General features: G+C 47.5%; 1 pseudogene; it reads left to right on the plus strand.

The window, feature by feature from the left end:
• LOC135554434 (palmitoyltransferase ZDHHC1-like) overlaps window positions 1–20,160 on the plus strand; it is a 69,124-nt pseudogene extending 48,964 nt beyond the window's left edge.
• Window positions 20,161–20,541: the final 381 nt, after the last annotated feature.

Genomic DNA, 20,541 nt, shown 5'->3' on the forward strand with positions numbered 1-20,541 from the left:
CTGTCCTGATAGTTACTGACTCTGGCTTCACACCTGTCCTGATATAGTTACTGACTCTGGCTTTTCACCTGTCCTGATAGTTACTGACCCTGGCTTCACACAGACACACCCGTCCACAATCACGACGTCAAATGAATACTCACAGAGCACAGAGCTGCACCGCGGAAACACATCCAGGTACACACACACACACACACACACACACACACACACACACACCTCCCTGCCCTGTGATCGTTGGCTGCTCTCCCAGTCTGGGCTGCATGCTGGGTTTGGGTAACCATGGTGACGCTCTGTTAGGTTTGGCCTGGGTTGTCTGGCTGTGACCAAAACCCAGCAGCTGACGGGACGGACATCGACCCACCAGCTGCACCTGGCACACTCACAAAGAACCCCGCCGTGCAGCACACACACACACACACACACACAGTAGTCCCGTCAAACCCCAGCTCTGGCCCTGGCCCAGTCCACATGGGCTCTGGTTGAAAGTAGTGCCCTATATAGGGAATAGGGCTCTGGTTGAAAGTAGTGCCACTATATAGGGAATAGGGCTCTGGTTGAAAGTAGTGCCACTATATAGGGAATAGGGCTCTGGTTGAAAGTAGTGCCACTATATAGGGAATAAGGCTCTAGTTGAAAGTAGTGCCCTATATAGGGAATAAGGCTCTGGTTGAAAGTAGTGCCCTATATAGGGAATAAGGCACTGGTCTAACGTAGTGCACTATATAGGGAATAGGGTTCTGGTCTATAGTAGTACCACTATATAGGGAATAGGGCTCTGGTCTAAAGTAGTACCACTATATAGGGAATAGGGCTCTGGTCTAAAGTAGTACCACTATATAGGGAATAGGGCTCTAGTCTATAGGAGTACCACTATATAGGGAATAGGGCTCTGGTCTATAGTAGTACCAATATATAGGGCTCTGGTCTATAGTAGTACCACTATATAGGGAATAGGGCTCTGGTCTATAGTAGTACCACTATATAGGGAATAGGGCTCTGGTCTATAGTAGTACCACTATATAGGGAATAGGGCTCTGGTCTAAAGTAGTACCACTATATAGGGAATAGGGCTCTGGTCTTAAGTAGTACCACTATATAGGGAATAGGGCTCTGGTCTACAGTAGTACCACTATATAGGGAATAGGGCTCTGGTCTAAAGTAGTACCACTATATAGGGAATAGGGTGCCATTTGGGACATACGCTCTCTATCTAACCAAACTATAACCCACCTTATAAAACACAGTGCTCTCCTATAACTCACAGCAGGCTGACAAAACCACAAGGATTCCTCATAACCAATACTAAGCTGAGCCCTGAGGCTCACTGAAACCTCACCCAGACTCTTACCATCTCACTGAAACATCACCCAGACTCTAACCACCTCACTGAAACCTCACCTCACCCAGACTCTAACCACCTCACTGAAACCTCACCCAGACTCTAACCATCTCACTGAAACCTCACCCAGACTCTAACCACCTCACTGAAACCTCACCTCACCCAGACTCTAACCACCTCACTGAAACCTCACCCAGACTCTAACCATCTCACTGAAACCTCACCCAGACTCTAACCATCTCACTGAAACCTCACCCAGACTCTAACCATCTCACTGAAACCTCACCTCACCCAGACTCTAACCATCTCACTGAAACCTCACCCAGACTCTAACCACCTCACTGAAACCTCACCTCACCCAGACTCTAACCATCTCACTGAAATCTCACCCAAACTCTAACCATCTCACTGAAACCTCACCCAGACTCCAACCACCTCACTGAAACCTCACCCAGACTCCAACCATCTCACTGAAACCTCACCTCACCCAGACTCTAACCACCTCACTGAAACCTCACCCAGACTCTAACCACCTCACTGAAATCTCACCCAGACTCTAACCACCTCACTGAAACCTCACCTCACCCAGACTTCAACCATCTCACTGAAACCTCACCCAGACTCCAACCATCTCACTGAAACCTCACCTCACCCAGACTCTAACCATCTCACTGAAACCTCACCCAGATTCTAACCACCTCACTGAAACCTCAACCAGACTCTAACCACCTCACTGAAACCTCACCCTGCCAGACTCTAACCACCTCACTGAAACCTCACCCAGATTCTAACCATCTTACTGAAACCTCATCTCACCCAGACTCTAACCACCTCACTGAAACCTCAACCAGACTCTAACCACCTCACTGAAACCTCACCCTGCCAGACTCTAACCACCTCACTGAAACCTCACCCAGATTCTAACCATCTTACTGAAACCTCATCTCACCCAGACTCTAACCACCTCACTGAAATCTCACCCAGACTCTAACCATCTCACTGAAACCTCACCCAGATTCTAACCACCTCACTGAAACCTCAACCAGACTCTAACATTTAACATTTAAGTCATTTAGCAGACGCTCTTATCCAGAGCGACTTACAAATTGGTGAATTCACCTTCTGACATCCAACCACCTCACTGAAACCTCACCCTGCCAGACTCTAACCACCTCACTGAAATCTCACCCAGACTCCAACCATCTCACTGAAACCTCACCCAGACTCCAACCACCTCACTGAAACCTCACCCAGACTCCAACCATCTCACTGAAACCTCACCCAGACTCTAACCACCTCACTGAAATCTCACCCAGACCCTAACCATCTCACTGAAACCTCACCTCACCCAGACTCCAACCATCTCACTGAAACCTCACCCAGACTCTAACCAACTCACTGAAACCTCACCCAGACCCTAACCATCTCACTGAAACCTCACCTCACCCAGACTCTAACCACCTCACTGAAACCTCACCCAGACTCTAACCACCTCACTGAAACCTCAACCAGACTCCAACCACCTCACTGAAACCTCACCCAGACTCTAACCACCTCACTGAAACCTCAACCAGACTCTAACCAACTCACTGAAACCTCACCCAGACCCTAACCATCTCACTGAAACCTCACCTCACCCAGACTCCAACCATCTCACTGAAACCTCACCCAGACTCTAACCACCTCACTGAAACCTCAACCAGACTCCAACCATCTCACTGAAACCTCACCCAGACTCTAACCACCTCACTGAAACCTCAACCAGACTCTAACCACCTCACTGAAACCTCACCCAGACTCTAACCACCTCACTGAAACCTCACCCAGACTCCAACCATCTCACTGAAACCTCAACCAGACTCTAACCATCTCACTGAAACCTCACCTCACCCAGACTCTAACCACCTCACTGAAACCTCACCCTGCCAGACAGACCCTGTTCCTGACACAAGCTGAACACAAGCTGATACCAACTCCCTTCTAGTAGCACTTACTAATACTAATCCGGACCAGACTCTGGTTCTACACTGGTAGTTACCAGAACAAGTTAGTACCCTGACCAGACTGGTTCTACACTGGTAGTTACCAGAACAAGTTAGTACCCTGACCAGACTCTGGTTCTACACTGGTAGTTACCAGAACAAGTTAGTACCCTGCCTGGTTCTACACTGGTAGTTACCAGAACAAGTTAGTACCCTGCCTGGTTCTACACTGGTAGTTACCAGAACAAGTTAGTACCCTGACCAGACTCTGGTTCTACACTGGTAGTTACCAGAACAAGTTAGTACCCTGACCAGACTCTGGTTCTACACTGGTAGTTACCAGAACAAGTTAGTACCCTGCCTGGTTCTACACTGGTAGTTACCAGAACAAGTTAGTACCCTGACTGGTTCTACACTGGTAGTTACCAGAACAAGTTAGTACCCTGACCAGACTCTGGTTCTACACTGGTAGTTACCAGAACAAGTTAGTACCCTGACCAGACTCTGGTTCTACACTGGTAGTTACCAGAACAAGTTCGTACCCTGACCAGACTCTGGTTCTACACTGGTAGTTACCAGAACAAGTTAGTACCCTGACTGGTTCTACACTGGTAGTTACCAGAACAAGTTAGTACCCTGACCAGACTCTGGTTCTACACTGGTAGTTACCAGAACAAGTTAGTACCCTGACCAGACTCTGGTTCTACACTGGTAGTTACCAGAACAAGTTCGTACCCTGACCAGACTCTGGTTCTACACTGGTAGGTACCAGAGCAAGTCTGTCTCTCTGTCTGATCACTACAGGGTGCTGTCTGTCTGTTCCATCACTACAGGGTGCTGTCTGTCTGTTCCATCACTACAGGGTGCTGTCTGTCTGTTCCATCACTACAGGGTGCTGTCTGTCTGTCTGTCTGTCTGTTCCATCACTACAGGGTGCTGTCTGTCTGTCTGTCTGTTCCATCACTACAGGGTGCTGTCTGTCTGTCTGTCTGTCTGTTCCATCACTACAGGGTGCTGTCTGTCTGTCTGTCTGTTCCATCACTACAGGGTGCTGTCTGTCTGTCTGTTCCATCACTACAGGGTGCTGTCTGTCTGTCTGTCTGTCTGTCTGTTCCATCACTACAGGGTGCTGTCTGTCTGTCTGTCTGTTCCATCACTACAGGGTGCTGTCTGTCTGTCTGTCTGTCTGTTCCATCACTACAGGGTGCTGTCTGTCTGTTCCATCACTACAGGGTGCTGTCTGTCTGTTCCATCACTACAGGGTGCTGTCTGTCTGTTCCATCTGGACTGGCTCAGGTCTCTTCAATTCCTCCTGTACTCTGTCCAGTCAGTGATGCCCTCATTTAGCCATTTCACTCCATAATCCCTCTCTCACTTTCTCTCTCTCTCTCTCCCCCTCTCTCTCTTTAACTCTCCCTACCTCTCCCTCTCTCCATCACTACAGGGTGCTTCTCTCTTTCTCCCTACCCTCTCTCTCTCTCCGTCCTCTCTCTCTGTTTCATCTCTACAGGGTGCTGTCTCTCCTTCTCTCTCTCCTTCTCCCTACCTCTCTCTACCTCTTTCTCTCTCTCTGTTCCATCACTACCCCTCTCTCTCTCCATCTCTCTCTCTTCTTCTCCCTACCTCTCTCTCTACCTCTCTCTCTCTCTCTCTCTCATTCTCTCTCCCTTCTTCTCCCTACCTCTCTCTCTCTTCTTCTCCCTACCTCTCTCTCTCTCCTTCTCTCTCTCTTCTTCTCCCTACCCCTCTTTCTACCTCTTTCTCTCTCTCCTTCTCCCTACCCCTCTCTCTACCTCTTTCTCTCTCTCCTTCTCCCTACCTCTCTCTACCTCTTTCTCTCTCTCCTTCTCCCTACCCCTCTCTCTACCTCTTTCTCTCTCTCCTTCTCCCTACCTCTCTCTACCTCTTTCTCTCTCTCCTTCTCCCTACCCCTCTCTCCCTACCTCTTTCTCTCTCTCCTTCTCCCTACCCCTCTCTCCCTACCTCTTTCTCTCTCTCCTTCTCCCTACCTCTCTTTCTCTCTTTCTCTCTCTCTCTCTCTCTCTCTCTCTCTCTCTCTCTCTCTCTCTCCTCTTTAACTTTCCCTACCTCTCTCTCTCTTTCTCTCTCCTTCTCTAACTCTCCCTACCTCTCTCTACCTCTTTCTCTCTCTCCTTCTCCCTACCCCTCTCTCTACCTCTTTCTCTCTCTCCTTCTCCCTACCTCTCTCTACCTCTTTCTCTCTCTCCTTCTCCCTACCCCTCTCTCCCTACCTCTTTCTCTCTCTCCTTCTCCCTACCCCTCTCTCCCTACCTCTTTCTCTCTCTCCTTCTCCCTACCTCTCTTTCTCTCTCTCTCTCTCCTCTTTAACTTTCCCTACCTCTCTCTCTCTTTCTCTCTCCTTCTCTAACTCTCCCTACCTCTCTCTCTTTCTCCCTCTCAGGATGTAAGCTACTCGGGGACTCTGGGCTATACCAACCCTGAGATGGAGGTGGAGGATCCTACCACCATGACTGCAGCGCGGGGGGGGCTAGAGTGAGTTGTTATTCTGTTCTCTTGTGGTTAAAGTTGCAAAATTTACCATAATTCCCCTGCTGGTTTTCCTGCGTGGAGGACTCCTGAATTTCCTGCGTATTCCCTCCTGACAGCGATTTCTAGAAAACCTGAGAATTTGTGGAAAGTTACCAGAATGTGGCAACACTAGTGGCGGTGCTGAATGGTAAAATCCTCCTTTAACTGGCTGCTGGGAGTTTCATCCAAATCAAATCAAATTTATTTATATAGCCCTTCGTACATCAGCTGATATCTCAAAGTGCTGTACAGAAACCCAGCCTAAAACCCCAAACAGCAAGCAATGCAGGTGTAGAAGCACGGTGGTTAGGAAAAACTCCCTATAAAGGCCAAAACCTAGGAAGAAACCTAGAGAGGAACCAGGCTATGTGGGGTGGCCAGTCCTCTTCTGGCTGTGCCGGGTAGAGATTATAACAGAACATGGCCAAGATGTTCAAATGTTCATAAATGACCAGCATGGTCGAATAATAATAAGGCAGAACAGTTGAAACTGGAGCAGCAGCACGGCCAGGTGTACTGGGGACAGCAAGGAGTCATCATGTCAGGTAGTCCTGGGGCATGGTCCTACAACAGAACTGGTTTTATGAGGTTTGGACCTACACTAGTGAGAGAGACAACAGAACTGGTTAAATGAGGTTTGGACCTACACTAGTGAGAGAGACAACAGAACTGGTTAAATGAGGTTTGGACCTACACTCGTGCGAGAGACAACATCTGGTTAAATGAGGTTTGGACTGAACTGGTTAAATGAGGTTTTGACCTACACTAGTGAGACAGACAACAGAACTGGTTAAATGAGGATTGGACCGACACTAGTGAGAGAGACAACAGAACAGGTTGTATGAGGTTTGGACTGAACTGGTTAAGAGAGAGTGGGAGAGACAACAGAACTGGTTTTATGAGGCTTGGACCGACACTAGTGAGAGAGACAACAGAACTGGTTTTATGAGGTTTGGACCTACACTAGTGAGAGAGACAACAGAACTGGTTTTATGAGGCTTGGACCTACACTAGTGAGACAGACAACAGAACAGGCTGTATGAGGTTTGGGTGATGTGTCATGGTGACTAATACAATTAGTGTTGTTTGACAGTTCCATAATATCTCTCTCTCTGTCTCAGAATGTTTTTGTTCCTACCGCTGCTATGCTAACAGAATGTGTTGTGTTCCTACCGCTGCTACGCTAACAGAATGTGTTGTGTTCCTACCGCTGCTACGCTAACAGAATGTGTTGTGTTCCTACCGCTGCTACGCTAACAGAATGTGTTGTGTTCCTACCGCTGCTACGCTAACAGAATGTGTTCCTACCGCTGCTACGCTAACAGAATGTGTTGTGTTCCTACCGCTGCTACGCTAACAGAATGTGTTGTGTTCCTACCGCTGCTACGCTAACAGAATGTGTTGTGTTCCTACCGCTGCTACGCTAACAGAATGTGTTGTGTTCCTACCGCTGCTACGCTAACAGAATGTGTTCCTACCACCGCTACGCTAACAGAATGTGTTCCTACCGCTGCTACGCTAACAGAATGTGTTGTGTTCCTACCGCTGCTACGCTAACAGAATGTGTTCCTACCACCGCTACGCTAACAGAATGTGTTCCTACCGCTGCTACGCTAACAGAATGTGTTGTGTTCCTACCGCTGCTACGCTAACAGAATGTGTTCCTACCACCGCTACGCTAACAGAATGTGTTCCTACCGCTGCTACGCTAACAGAATGTGCTGTGTTCCTACCGCTGCTACGCTAACAGAATGTGTTCCTACCACCGCTACGCTAACAGAATGGGAACCTGAGCGCTTTAACCACAACATTCCTGTTTTGCCTTGTAGGAGCTGTGCTCCAGTCACTTAGCTAGCGACATTAAAAGCTCTAAAAGCTGGGAAGGTGCAGCTAGCACAGTCTTCAAAAATGGACTAAACAAAGACCAGCCAGCCACAACTAACAGAACAACAGACTCAGAGGGGTCCCTGACAGAGTTACTACTGGCCAACCCTGGCTGGAGGCAAAAGGTTTTGGCACATGGGACCAGGCAGACATTTTAGAATAGGATTGGCCAATTTGTTCGCTTAAAACGGGCCAAATCTACATTAAAAGCCTGTTGTCAAACTGCTAACACGCCCGGGCTTTTACGTTGTCTCTGTCCTTGGCACAGTTGGCCGTGAGAGGGGAGGGGACTGTTGTAGTGGGTGTTGTAACTAAGGCACAGTGAGAGGGGAGGGGACTGTTGTAGTGGGTGTTGTAACTAAGGCACAGTGAGAGGGGACTGTTGTAGTGGGTGTTGTAACTAAGGCACAGTGAGAGGGGAGGGGACTGTTGTAGTGGGTGTTGTAACTAAGGCACAGTGAGAGGGGAGGGGACTGTTGTAGTGGGTGTTGTAACTAAGGCACAGTGAGAGGGGACTGTTGTAGTGGGTGTTGTAACTAAGGCACAGTGAGAGGGGAGGGGACTGTTGTAGTGGGTGTTGTAACTAAGGCGAGGTGAGAGGTGACTGTTGTAGTGGGTTTTGTAACTAAGGCACAGTGAGAGGGGACTGTTGTAGTGGGTGTTGTAACTAAGGCACAGTGAGAGGGGACTGTTGTAGTGGGTGTTGTAACTAAGGCACAGTGAGAGGGGACTGTTGTAGTGGGTGTTGTAACTAAGGCACAGTGAGAGGGGACTGTTGTAGTGGGTGTTGTAACTAAGGCACAGTGAGAGGGGACTGTTGTAGTGGGTGTTGTAACTAAGGCACAGTGAGAGGGGAGGGGACCGTTGTAGTGGGTGTTGTAACTAAGGCACAGTGAGAGGGGACTGTTGTAGTGGGTGTTGTAACTAAGGCACAGTGAGAGGTGACTGTTGTAGTGGGTGTTGTAACTTCGTGTCTGTGTTGTGTGTTGCGGGTCAGGTACTATGGCAACGGCAGAGTTCATAGTTCATCCAGCAGGATGGTCGAAGAGGAGCAGTTACCCACCGTCTCTACTGAGCACAGAGCTGCACCGCGGAAACACATCCAGGTACAAACACACACACACACACACACACACACACACACACACACACACACACACACACACATGTGTGAGAGAACACATAAACAAGGGTAAGAAATGAAGGCAATCATGGAACCAAAGCTATAACCTTCATTCTGACCTTCATGTGAACCATGTGTGTGTTGAATGACGCTTCCTGGTCTCTGTGTGTTGAATGATGCTTCCTGGTCTCTGTGTGTTGAATGATGCTTCCTGGTCTCTGTGTGTTGAATGATGCTTCCTGGTCTCTGTGTGTTGAATGATGCTTCCTGGTCTCTGTGTGTTGAATGATGCTTCCTGGTCTCTGTGTGTTGAATGATGCTTCCTGGTCTCTGTGTGTTGAATGATGCTTCCTGGTCTCTGTGTGTTGAATGATGCTTCCTGGTCTCTGTGTGTTGAATGATGCTTCCTGGTCTCTGTGTGTTGAATGATGCTTCCTGGTCTCTGTGTGTTGAATGATGCTTCCTGGTCTCTGTGTGTTGAATGATGCTTCCTGGTCTCTGTGTGTTGAATGACGCTTCCTGGTCTCTGTGTGTTGAATGACGCTTCCTGGTCTCTGTGTGTTGAATGACGCTTCCTGGTCTCTGTGTGTTGAATGATGCTTCCTGGTCTCTGTGTGTTGAATGATGCTTCCTGGTCTCTGTGTGTTGAATGATGCTTCCTGGTCTCTGTGTGTTGAATGATGCTTCCTGGTCTCTGTGTGTTGAATGATGCTTCCTGGTCTCTGTGTGTTGAATGATGCTTCCTGGTCTCTGTGTGTTGAATGATGCTTCCTGGTCTCTGTGTGTTGAATGATGCTTCCTGGTCTCTGTGTGTTGAATGATGCTTCCTGGTCTCTGTGTGTTGACTGATGCTTCCTGGTCTCTGTGTGTTGAATGATGCTTCCTGGTCTCTGTGTGTTGAAAGATGCTTCCTGGTCTCTGTGTGTTGAATGATGCTTCCTGGTCTCTGTGTGTTGAATGATGCTTCCTGGTCTCTGTGTGTTGAATGATGCTTCCTGGTCTCTGTGTGTTGAATGATGCTTCCTGGTCTCTGTGTGTTGAATGATGCTTCCTGGTCTCTGTGTGTTGAATGATGCTTCCTGGTCTCTGTGTGTTGAATGATGCTTTCTGGTCTCTGTGTGTTTGCAGAAGAAAAAGAAGAAAGTCCACAAAGTGCCAGCGGAGGTGATCAACGACCGTTCCACTGAGACCAGCAGCAACAGAGACCCGGCCTTCAACACTACAGAACCTGGTGAGACCACACACACAAAGCCCTGGCCTTCAACACTACAGAACCTGGTGAGACCACACACACAAAGCCCCAGCCTTCAACACTACAGAACCACACACACACACAAAACCCTGGCCTTCAACATTACAGAACCACACACACACAAAGCCCCGGCCTTCAACACTACAGAACCACACACACACAAAACCCTGGCCTTCAACATTACAGAACCACACACGCACAAAGCCCCAGACTTCAACACTACAGAACCTGGTGAGACCACACACACAAAGCCCCAGCCTTCAACACTACAGAACCACACACACACACAAAACCCTGGCCTTCAACATTACAGAACCACACACACACAAAGCCCCGGCCTTCAACACTACAGAACCACACACACACAAAACCCTGGCCTTCAACATTACAGAACCACACACGCACAAAGCCCCAGACTTCAACACTACAGAACCTGGTGAGACCACACACACAAAGCCCTGGCCTTCAACACTACAGAACCTGGTGAGACCACACACACACAAAGCCCCGACCTTCAACACTACAGAACCACACACACCTAACCTCCCACCGTAAACCTAACCCTAACCTCTAACCTAACCATAACCCATAACCGTAAACCTAACCATAACCGTAAACCTAACCCTAACCTCTAATCGTAATCCTAAACCTAACCATAACCTCTAATCGTAATCCTAAACATAACCCTAACCTCTAATCGTAATCCTAAACATAACCCTAACCTCTAATCGTAATCCTAAACATAACCCTAACCTCTAATCGTAATCCTAAACATAACCATAACCTCTAATCGTAATCCTAAACATAACCCTAACCTCTAATCGTAATCCTAAACATAACCCTAACCTCTAATCGTAATCCTAAACATAACCCTAACCTCTAATCGTAATCCTAAACCTAACCCTAACCTCTAATCGTAATCCTAAACATAACCCTAACCTCTAATCGTAATCCTAAACATAACCCTAACCTCTAATCGTAATCCTAAACATAACCCTAACCTCTAATCGTAATCCTAAACATAACCTAACTCTTGCCATAACCCTAACCTCTAACCCTAACCGTAACGTTTTTTATTTATTGTACCTTTATTTTACTAGGCAAGTCAGTAAAGAACAAATTCTTATTTACAATGACGGCCTAGGAACAGTGGGTTAACTGCCTGTTCAGGGGCAGAACGACAGATTTGTACCTTGTCAGCTCGGGGATTCGAACTTGCAACCTTTCGGTTACTAGTCCAACGCTCTAACCACTAGGCTACCCTGCCGCCCCATAACCCAGTCAAACCTAACCTCTAACCGTAAACCTAACCCATAACCCTAACCGTAAACATAACCCATAACCCTAACCTCTAACCGTAAACCTAACCCATAACCCTAACCTCTAACCGTAAACCTAACCCATAACCCTAACCTCTAACCGTAAACCTAACCCATAACCCTAACCTCTAACCGTAAACCTAACCGTAAACCTAACCGTAAACCTAACCCATAACCCTAACCTCTAACCGTAAACCTAACCCATAACCCTAACCTCTAACCGTAAACCTAACCCTAACCTCTAACTGTAAACCTAACCCATAACCCTAACCTCTAACCATAAACCTAACCCTAACCCTAACCTCTAACCGTAAACCTAACCCATAACCCTAACCTCTAACCGTAAACCTAACCCATAACCCTAACCTCTAACCGTAAACCTAACCATAACCCTAACCTCTAACCGTAAACCTAACCATAACCCTAACCTCTAATCGTAAACCTAACCCATAACCCTAACCTCTAACCGTAAACCTAACCCATAACCCTAACCTCTAACCGTAAACCTAACCCTAACCTCTAACCGTAAACCTAACCCATAACCCTAACCTCTAACCGTAAACCTAACCCATAACCCTAACCTCTAACCGTAAAGCTAACCCATAACCCTAACCTCTAACCGTAAACCTAACCCATAACCCTAACCGTAAACCTAACCCATAACCCTAACCTCTAACCGTAAACCTAACCCATAACCCTAACCTCTAACCGTAAACCTAACCCATAACCCTAACCTCTAACCGTAAACCTAACCCATAAACCTAACCTCTAACCGTAAACCTAACCCATAACCCTAACCTCTAACCGTAAACCTAACCCATAACCCTAACCTCTAACCGTAAACCTAACCCATAACCCTAACCTCTAACCGTAAACATAACCCATAACCCTAACCTCTAACCGTAAACCTAACCATAACCCTAACCTCTAACCGTAAACATAACCCTAACCCGTAAACCTAAACATAACCCTAATTGTAACCTTACCCCCCCTAACCTTACCCCCCTAAGGTCGATGTCCGTGTCCCAGCAGAAATCTAGTTTGCATAATAAAAAAATTATCAAACATTAGTCAGTCTCTGCTACTTGACATGCTGATATAGCATTAGTCAGTCCTCTGCTACTTGACATGCTGATATAACATTAGTCAGTCCTCTGCTACTTGACATGCTGATATAACACTAGTCAGTCCTCTGCTACTTGACATGCTGATATAGCATTAGTCAGTCCTCTGCTACTTGACATGCTGATATAACACTAGTCAGTCCTCTGCTACTTGACATGCTGATATAGCATTAGTCAGTCCTCTACTTGACATGCTGATATAACATTAGTCAGTCCTCTGCTACTTGACATGCTGATATAGCATTAGTCAGTCCTCTGCTACTTGACGTGCTGATATAACATTAGTCCTCTGCTACTTGACATGCTGATATAGCATTAGTCAGTCCTCTGCTACTTGACATGCTGATATAGCATTAGTCAGTCCTCTGCTACTTGACATGCTGATATAACATTAGTCCTCTGCTACTTGACATGCTGATATGGCATTAGTCAGTCCTCTGCTACTTGACATGCTGATATAGCATTAGTCAGTCCTCTGCTACTTGACATGCTGATATAGCATTAGTCAGTCCTCTGCTACTTGCCATGCTGATATAACATTAGTCCTCTGCTACTTGACATGCTGATATAGCATTAGTCAGTCCTCTGCTACTTGACATGCTGATATAACATTAGTCAGTCCTCCTCTACTTGACATGCTGATATAACATTAGTCAGTCCTCCTCTACTTGACATGCTGATATAGCATTAGTCAGTCCTCTGCTACTTGACATGCTGATATAGCATTAGTCAGTCCTCTGCTACTTGACATGCTGATATAACATTAGTCAGTCCTCTGCTACTTGACATGCTGATATAACATTAGTCAGTCCTCCTCTACTTGACATGCTGATATAACATTAGTCAGTCCTCTGCTACTTGACATGCTGATATAGCATTAGTCAGTCCTCTGCTACTTGACATGCTGATTTAACATTAGTCCTCTGCTACTTGACATGCTGATATAACATTAGTCAGTCCTCTGCTACTTGACATGCTGATATAGCATTAGTCAGTCCTCTGCTACTTGACGTGCCGATATAACATTAGTCATTCCTCTACTTGACATGCTGATGTAGCATTAGTCAGTCCTCTGCTACTTGACATGCTGATATAACATTAGTCCTCCTCTACTTGACATGCTGATATAGCATTAGTCAGTCCTCTGCTACTAGACATGCTGATATAACATTAGTCCTCCTCTACTTGACATGCTGATATAACATTAGTCAGTCTCTGCTACTTGACGTGCTGATATAGCATTAGTCCTCTACTTGACATGCTGATATAACATTAGTCAGTCTCTGCTACTTGACATGCTGATATAACATTAGTCAGTCCTCTGCTACTTGACATGCTGATATAACATTAGTCCTCCTCTACTTGACATGCTGATATAACATTAGTCAGTCTCTGCTACTTGACGTGCTGATATAACATTAGTCAGTCTCTGCTACTTGACATGCTGATATAGCATTAGTCCTCCTCTACTTGACATGCTGATATAACATTAGTCAGTCTCTGCTACTTGACATGCTGATATAGCATTAGTCAGTCCTCTGCTACTTGACATGCTGATATAGCATTAGTCAGTCCTCTGCTACTTGACATGCTGATATAGCATTAGTCAGTCCTCTGCTACTTGACATGCTGATCTAGCATTAGTCCTCTCCTACTTGACATGCTGATATAACATTATTCAGTCCTCTGCTACTTGACATGCTGATATAGCATTAGTCAGTCCTCTGCTACTTGACATGCTGATATAACACTAGTCAGTCCTCTACTTGACATGCTGATATAGCATTAGTCCTCTGCTACTTGACATGCTGATATAACATTAGTCAGTCCTCTGCTACTTGACATGCTGATATAGCATTAGTCCTCTGCTACTTGACATGCTGATATAGCATTAGTCAGTCCTCTGCTACTTGACATGCTGATATAGCATTAGTCCTCTGCTACTTGACATGCTGATATAGCATTAGTCAGTCCTCTGCTACTTGACATGCTGATATAGCATTAGTCAGTCCTCTGCTACTTGACATGCTGATATAGCATTAGTCAGTCCTCTGCTACTTGAAGTGACATGAGTGTATCTGTTGGTAAACACAAAGCCTGTGTTGTTAAAAGGAATGCTTTAGAACGTGTTATAAGCATGTATGAGCCTTTATAATGTCTTGTGACACGGCTTAGTATGTCGTCTCTCTCAATGCATAGAATTGTCCACCATTCTAAGACATTATAACGAGGTCATACTACAGAACTAGAAGGAATAGAACAGGCTTCCTCTTTCAAGTCAATGATGTCATAATGGACAGACATTTTTAGTGTACCCACAAATCGCCATGGTGAGAGGTTGGAGACCTGTTCTATTGATTCTATTTCTATGCTCATGTATATTGAGTAGCAGCTCTGTGATGTGAATGTCTGTCCCTTTCCTGTCCTCCTCTGCTGTCCTCTCCTCTCTACTCCTCTCTGTCCTCTTTTCTCTTCTCCTCTGCTGTCCTCCTCTCCTCTGTCCTCCTCTCCCCTCTTCTCCTCTGCTGTCCTCTCCTCTCTACTCGTCTCTGTCCTCTTTTCTCTTCTCCTCTCTGTCCTCCTCCTCTCCCCTCTTCTCCTCTGCTGTCCTCTCCTCTACTCCTCTCTGTCCTCTTTTCTCTTCTCCTCTGCTGTCCTCTTCTCCTCTCTGTCCTCCTCCTCTCCCCTCTTCTCCTCTGCTGTCCTCTCCTCTACTCCTCTCTGTCCTCTTTTCTCTTCTCCTCTGCTGTCCTCCTCCTCTCCCCTCTTCTCCTCTCTGTCCTCCTCCTCTCCCCTCTTCTCCTCTCTGTCCTCCTCCTCTCACCTCTCCTCCTCTCTGTCCTCTTTTCTCTTCTCCTCTGCTGTCCTCCTCCTCTCTGTCCTCCTCCTCTCACCTCTCCTCCTCTCTGTCCTCTTTTCTCTTCTCTGCTGTCCTCCTCCTCTCTGTCCTCCTCCTCTCACCTCTACTCCTCTCTGTCCTCTTTTCTCTTCTCCTCTGCTGTCCTCCTCCTCTCCTCTGCTGTCCTCCTCCTCTCCTCTCTGTCCTCCTCCTCTGTCCTCCTCCTCTCCCCTGCTGTCCTCCTCCTCTCCTCTCTGTCCTCCTCCTCTCCTCTCTGTCCTCCTCCTCTCTGTCGTCCTCCTGTCCTGTTCTCCAGTAGACTCCTGCAGTGTAACTCCAGTCCCCACGTCCGTGTCCCACCTGTCCAGCTCCCTGAGCCAGCACCTCTCCTTCCCCCTGCGGGCCTCCCAGCCCCCCACTAGCTCCCTACAGCCTGGTCTCCAACCTGACCCCGTGCTGCCCTCCGGGCCCCCTGCTGAGTATCACTCTGACTCTGCAGAGTCCCTGGAGGAGATCCCCGTGGCGTTGGCACGACTGGGCACCTCCGCCGCGGCAGGAACGTCCGCGGGTAGGACTGCAGCGTCTCGGTCGTCTTCTCAACGCTCTCTACTGCTGCCTGCAGCCCGACCCCATCCCTCGCCCCAGCCCCGGACCAAGAGGAAGTCCTCCGCACACAGCAGCAGGACAGGGGGAGGGGGGGAGCAGAGGTTTGAGATGGCCACCCAGCCTCCTACGGTCTACGTCAGTAGGAGTAGTGGACAGCCGGGGGGAGGAGCCCCGCACCGGGACAACAAACACAGCAGCAGACAGGCCAGTAGGAGAGGCCTGGAGCAGCCTGGTCCTGGGTCCAGCTCCAACCATAGCTCCAGGGCAGGCACCCCAATGGCGTAGACTAGCTCCCCCAGGATGGACCACTGCACCCTGGGCTGGCTGGCTGTCTGACTGGTTGGCTGCCTGACTGGCTGGCTGGTTGGCTGGCTGACTAGCTGGCTGGCTGACTAGCTGGCTGTGTAACTGGCTGACTAGCTGGCTGACGTGCTGGCTGTGTAACTGGCTGGCTGGCTAACTAGCTGGCTGGCTGGCTGGCTGACTAGCTGGCTGGATGACTGGCTGGATGACTGGCTGGCTGGCTGGCTGTGTAACTGGCTGGCTGGCTGGCTGACTCGCTGGCTGTGTAACTGGCTGACTGGCTGACTCGCTGGCTGTGTAACTGGCTGGCTGGCTGACTGGCTGACTCGCTGGCTGTGTAACTGGCTGACTAGCTGACTAGCTGGCTGGATGACTAGCTGGCTGTGTAACTGGCTGACTAGCTGGCTGTGTAACTGGCTGGCTGGCTGACTAGCTGGCTGTGTAGCTGGCTGGCTGGCTGGCTGACTAGCTGGCTGGCTGGCTGATTGTCTGTCTGACTGTCACATTGTTACCTTGATGACTAGGATACACTGCTTTTGATAGAGAGAGACAATCCCTGATGTAGCGTTGTGTCGATACAACCTATGAAACTAAATAACTCAGCAGAACAGAATGGACTGTCTGACTCACTGACTGACTGACTGACTGACTGACTGACTGACTCTGACGGACTGACTGACTGACTCTCTGACTGACTGACTGACTGACTGACTGACTGACTGACTGACTCTCTGACTGACTGACTGACTGACTGACTGACTGACTCTCTGACTGACTGACTGACTGACTGACTCTCTGACTGACTGACTGTCTCTCTGACTGACTGACTGTCTCTCTGACTGATTGTCTCTCTGACTGACTGACTGACTGTCTGTCTGACTGTCTGTTCTGCCTGGAAGAGCCTTGATACCACAGTCTCCACTTTTCAACTATGATTACATCCCCAATGGCACCCTGTTCCCTATGTAGTGCACTTCTTTAGACCACGGCCCAATGGCACCCTGTTCCCTATATATAGTGCACTACTTTAGACCAGGACCCAATGGCACCCTGTTCCCTATATATAGTGCACTACTTTAGACCAGGGCCCAATGGCACCCTGTTCCCTATATTGTACACTACTTTAGACCAGGGCCCAATGGCACCCTGTTCCCTATATAGTACACTACTTTAGACCAGGGCCCAATGGCACCCTGTTCCCTATGTAGTGCACTACTTTAGACCAGAGCCCTATGGCACCCTGTTCCCTATATAGTACACTACTTTAGACCAGGGCCCAATGGCACCCTGTTCCCTATGTAGTGCACTACTTTAGACCAGAGCCCAATGGCACCCTGTTCCCTATATTGTACACTACTTTAGACCAGGGCCCAATGGCACCCTGTTCCCTATATAGTACACTACTTTAGACCAGGGCCCAATGGCACCCTGTTCCCTATATTGTACACTACTTTAGACCAGGGCCCAATGGCACCCTGTTCCCTATATAGTACACTACTTTAGACCAGGGCCCAATGGCACCCTGTTCCCTATGTAGTGCACTACTTTAGACCAGAGCCCAATGGCACCCTGTTCCCTATATTGTACACTACTTTAGACCAGGGCCCAATGGCACCCTGTTCCATATGTAGTGTACTACTTTAGACCAGGGCCCAATGGCACCCTGTTCCCTATGTAGTGCACTACTTTAGACCAGGGCCCAATGGCACCCTGTTCCCTATGTAGTGCACTACTTTAGACCAGAGCCCTATGGCACCCTGTTCCCTATGTAGTGCACTACTTTAGACCAGAGCCCAATGGCACCCTGTTCCCTATGTAGTGCACTACTTTAGACCAGAGCCCTATGGCACCCTGTTCCCTATGTAGTGTACTACTTTAGACCAGAGCCTTATGGAACCCTGTTCCCTATGTAGTGCACTACTTTAGACCAGAGCCCAATGGCACCCTGTTCCCTATGTAGTGCACTACTTTAGACCAGAGCCCTATGGCACCCTGTTCCCTATGTAGTGCACTACTTTAGACCAGAGCCCTATGGCACCCTGTTCCCTATGTAGTGTACTACTTTAGACCAGAGCCTTATGGAACCCTGTTCCCTATGTAGTGCACTACTTTAGACCAGGGCCGAATGGCACCCTGTTCCCTATATAGTACACTACTTTAGACCAGAGCCCTTAGCTCATAGGGTTCCATTTGTAATGCGCCCTATATGATTATAATCCCCACAATGCTAAGTGTTACCTGTGTTCACGTCTTCTGGTTAATAATCACATATCCTTTATCATAAAACACACAGCTTTTAGTTTGATTCTACTTGTTGTAATTCCTTCCTGAATGAAGAATCCCTGGTGGTTTATACTGGAGGGAAGGAACCTTAACGTTCTGCCTTCCCAGGTCGACTCTTTGGAAACTAATGTTACCTGGTAACCTTTTTCATGGAGACACCATTTATCGTGTTGGTGTGTTTTCTACCTGAATCTTTTAGTTTGTTTATTGTTATTGCTTACCTGTCTGACTGTCTGCTATGGTGACTGTCTGTCTGACTGTCTGACTGTCTGTCTGCTATGTTGACTGTCTGACTGTCTGTCTGACTGTCTGTCTGACTGTCTGACTGTCTGTCTGTCTGTCTGACTGTCTGTCTGACTGTCTGCTATGGTGACTGACTGTCTGTCTGTCTGACTGCTATGGTGACTGTCTGTCCTGTCTGTCTGACTGCTATGGTGACCGTCTGTCTGCCTGTCTGTCTGACTGCTATGGTGACTGTCTGTCCTGTCTGACTGCTATGGTGACCGTCTGTCTGTCCTGTCTGACTGCTATGGTGACCGTCTGTCTGTCCTGTCTGACTGCTATGGTGACCGTCTGTCTGTCTGTCTGCCTGCTAATTGATGACATCGGTTCAATTATTTGAATTCCATTTATACTGAAAATATCAACGCGACATGTAAAGTGTTTATAAAATAAATAAAAGGTCCCAGAAATGTTTCATACGCACAAAAAGCTCATTTCTCTCAAATATTGTGCACAAATGTGTTTACAGCCCTGTTAATGAGCATTTCTTCTTTGCCAAGAGAATCTATCCACCTGACAGGTGTGGCATATGAAGAAACTGATTAAACATTACACAGGTGCACCTTGTGCTGGGGACTATAAAAGGCCACTCTACAATGTGCAGTTCTGTCACACAACACAATGCCACAGAGTGCAGGGATGTCCACCAGAACAGTTTGATAGTCTTTTTGTCTGCCTGTCTGTTTGCCTGCCTGTCTATTGCTGTCTGTCTGTCTGTTTGCCTGTCTGCTTGTCTGTCTGTTTGCCTGTGTTTGCCTGCCTGTCTATATTCCTGTCTGTTTGCCTGTCTGTATGCCTGTCTGTCTGTATGCCTGTGTATGCCTGTCTGTCTGTATGCCTGACTGCCTGTGTATGCCTGTCTGTCTGTCTGTCTGTATGCCTGTCTGTATGCCTGTCTGTATGCCTGTCTGTCTGTGTATGCCTGTCTGTCTGTATGCCTGTCTGTCTGTATGCCTGTCTGTCTGTCTGCCTGTATGCATGTCTGTCTGTGTGCCTGTCTGCCTATGTATGCCTGTCTGTCTGTCTGCCTGCCTGTCTGTCTGCCTGGTTACTCACTACATGGATAGTGTTTCCCACCACTGTATGGAAGCAAACTGAAACTCATATCAACATCCAATTGACCCCCTTTTCCACAGTGACGTCGGCTATAATTATTCAGCATTTTTACTGTGTCCGAATGGTTCATGATCTGTAAGGATGACATTTGAAGATCTGTGCCTTACTCAATGTTATTTGACAATTTGTATCTTGTTAATAAATATTAGCCACTATTGATTGTGATTTGATCTGATAAGTGTGAACAGACAACCCAGCTAGCACATGTTGTTCCTTGGAAGTCCTGGGAACGATTCCATACGTTCCCTGACCGGGTAAAACGGAACGTTTTTTTAAATGTTCTGAGAACGGAAGTGAACATTTCTCCCGGTTCTGGTTCTGGAAATGTACATTTGTAGGTTTCATGGAGGTAATGAGAATATTTTACTAGGGTTCCCTGAAAGATTAACGTTCTGAGAACGGACATTATAGGTTATTTGATAGTAATTAAACAACGTTCTGAGAACGGACATTATGGGTTATTTGATAGTAATTAAACAACGTTCTGAGAACGGACATTATGGGTTATTTGATAGTAATTAAGCAACGTTCTGAGA

Source organism: Oncorhynchus masou, chromosome 2, assembly GCF_036934945.1.
Source record: "Oncorhynchus masou masou isolate Uvic2021 chromosome 2, UVic_Omas_1.1, whole genome shotgun sequence".
In the NCBI taxonomy this organism is placed as follows: Eukaryota; Metazoa; Chordata; class Actinopteri; order Salmoniformes; family Salmonidae; genus Oncorhynchus; species Oncorhynchus masou.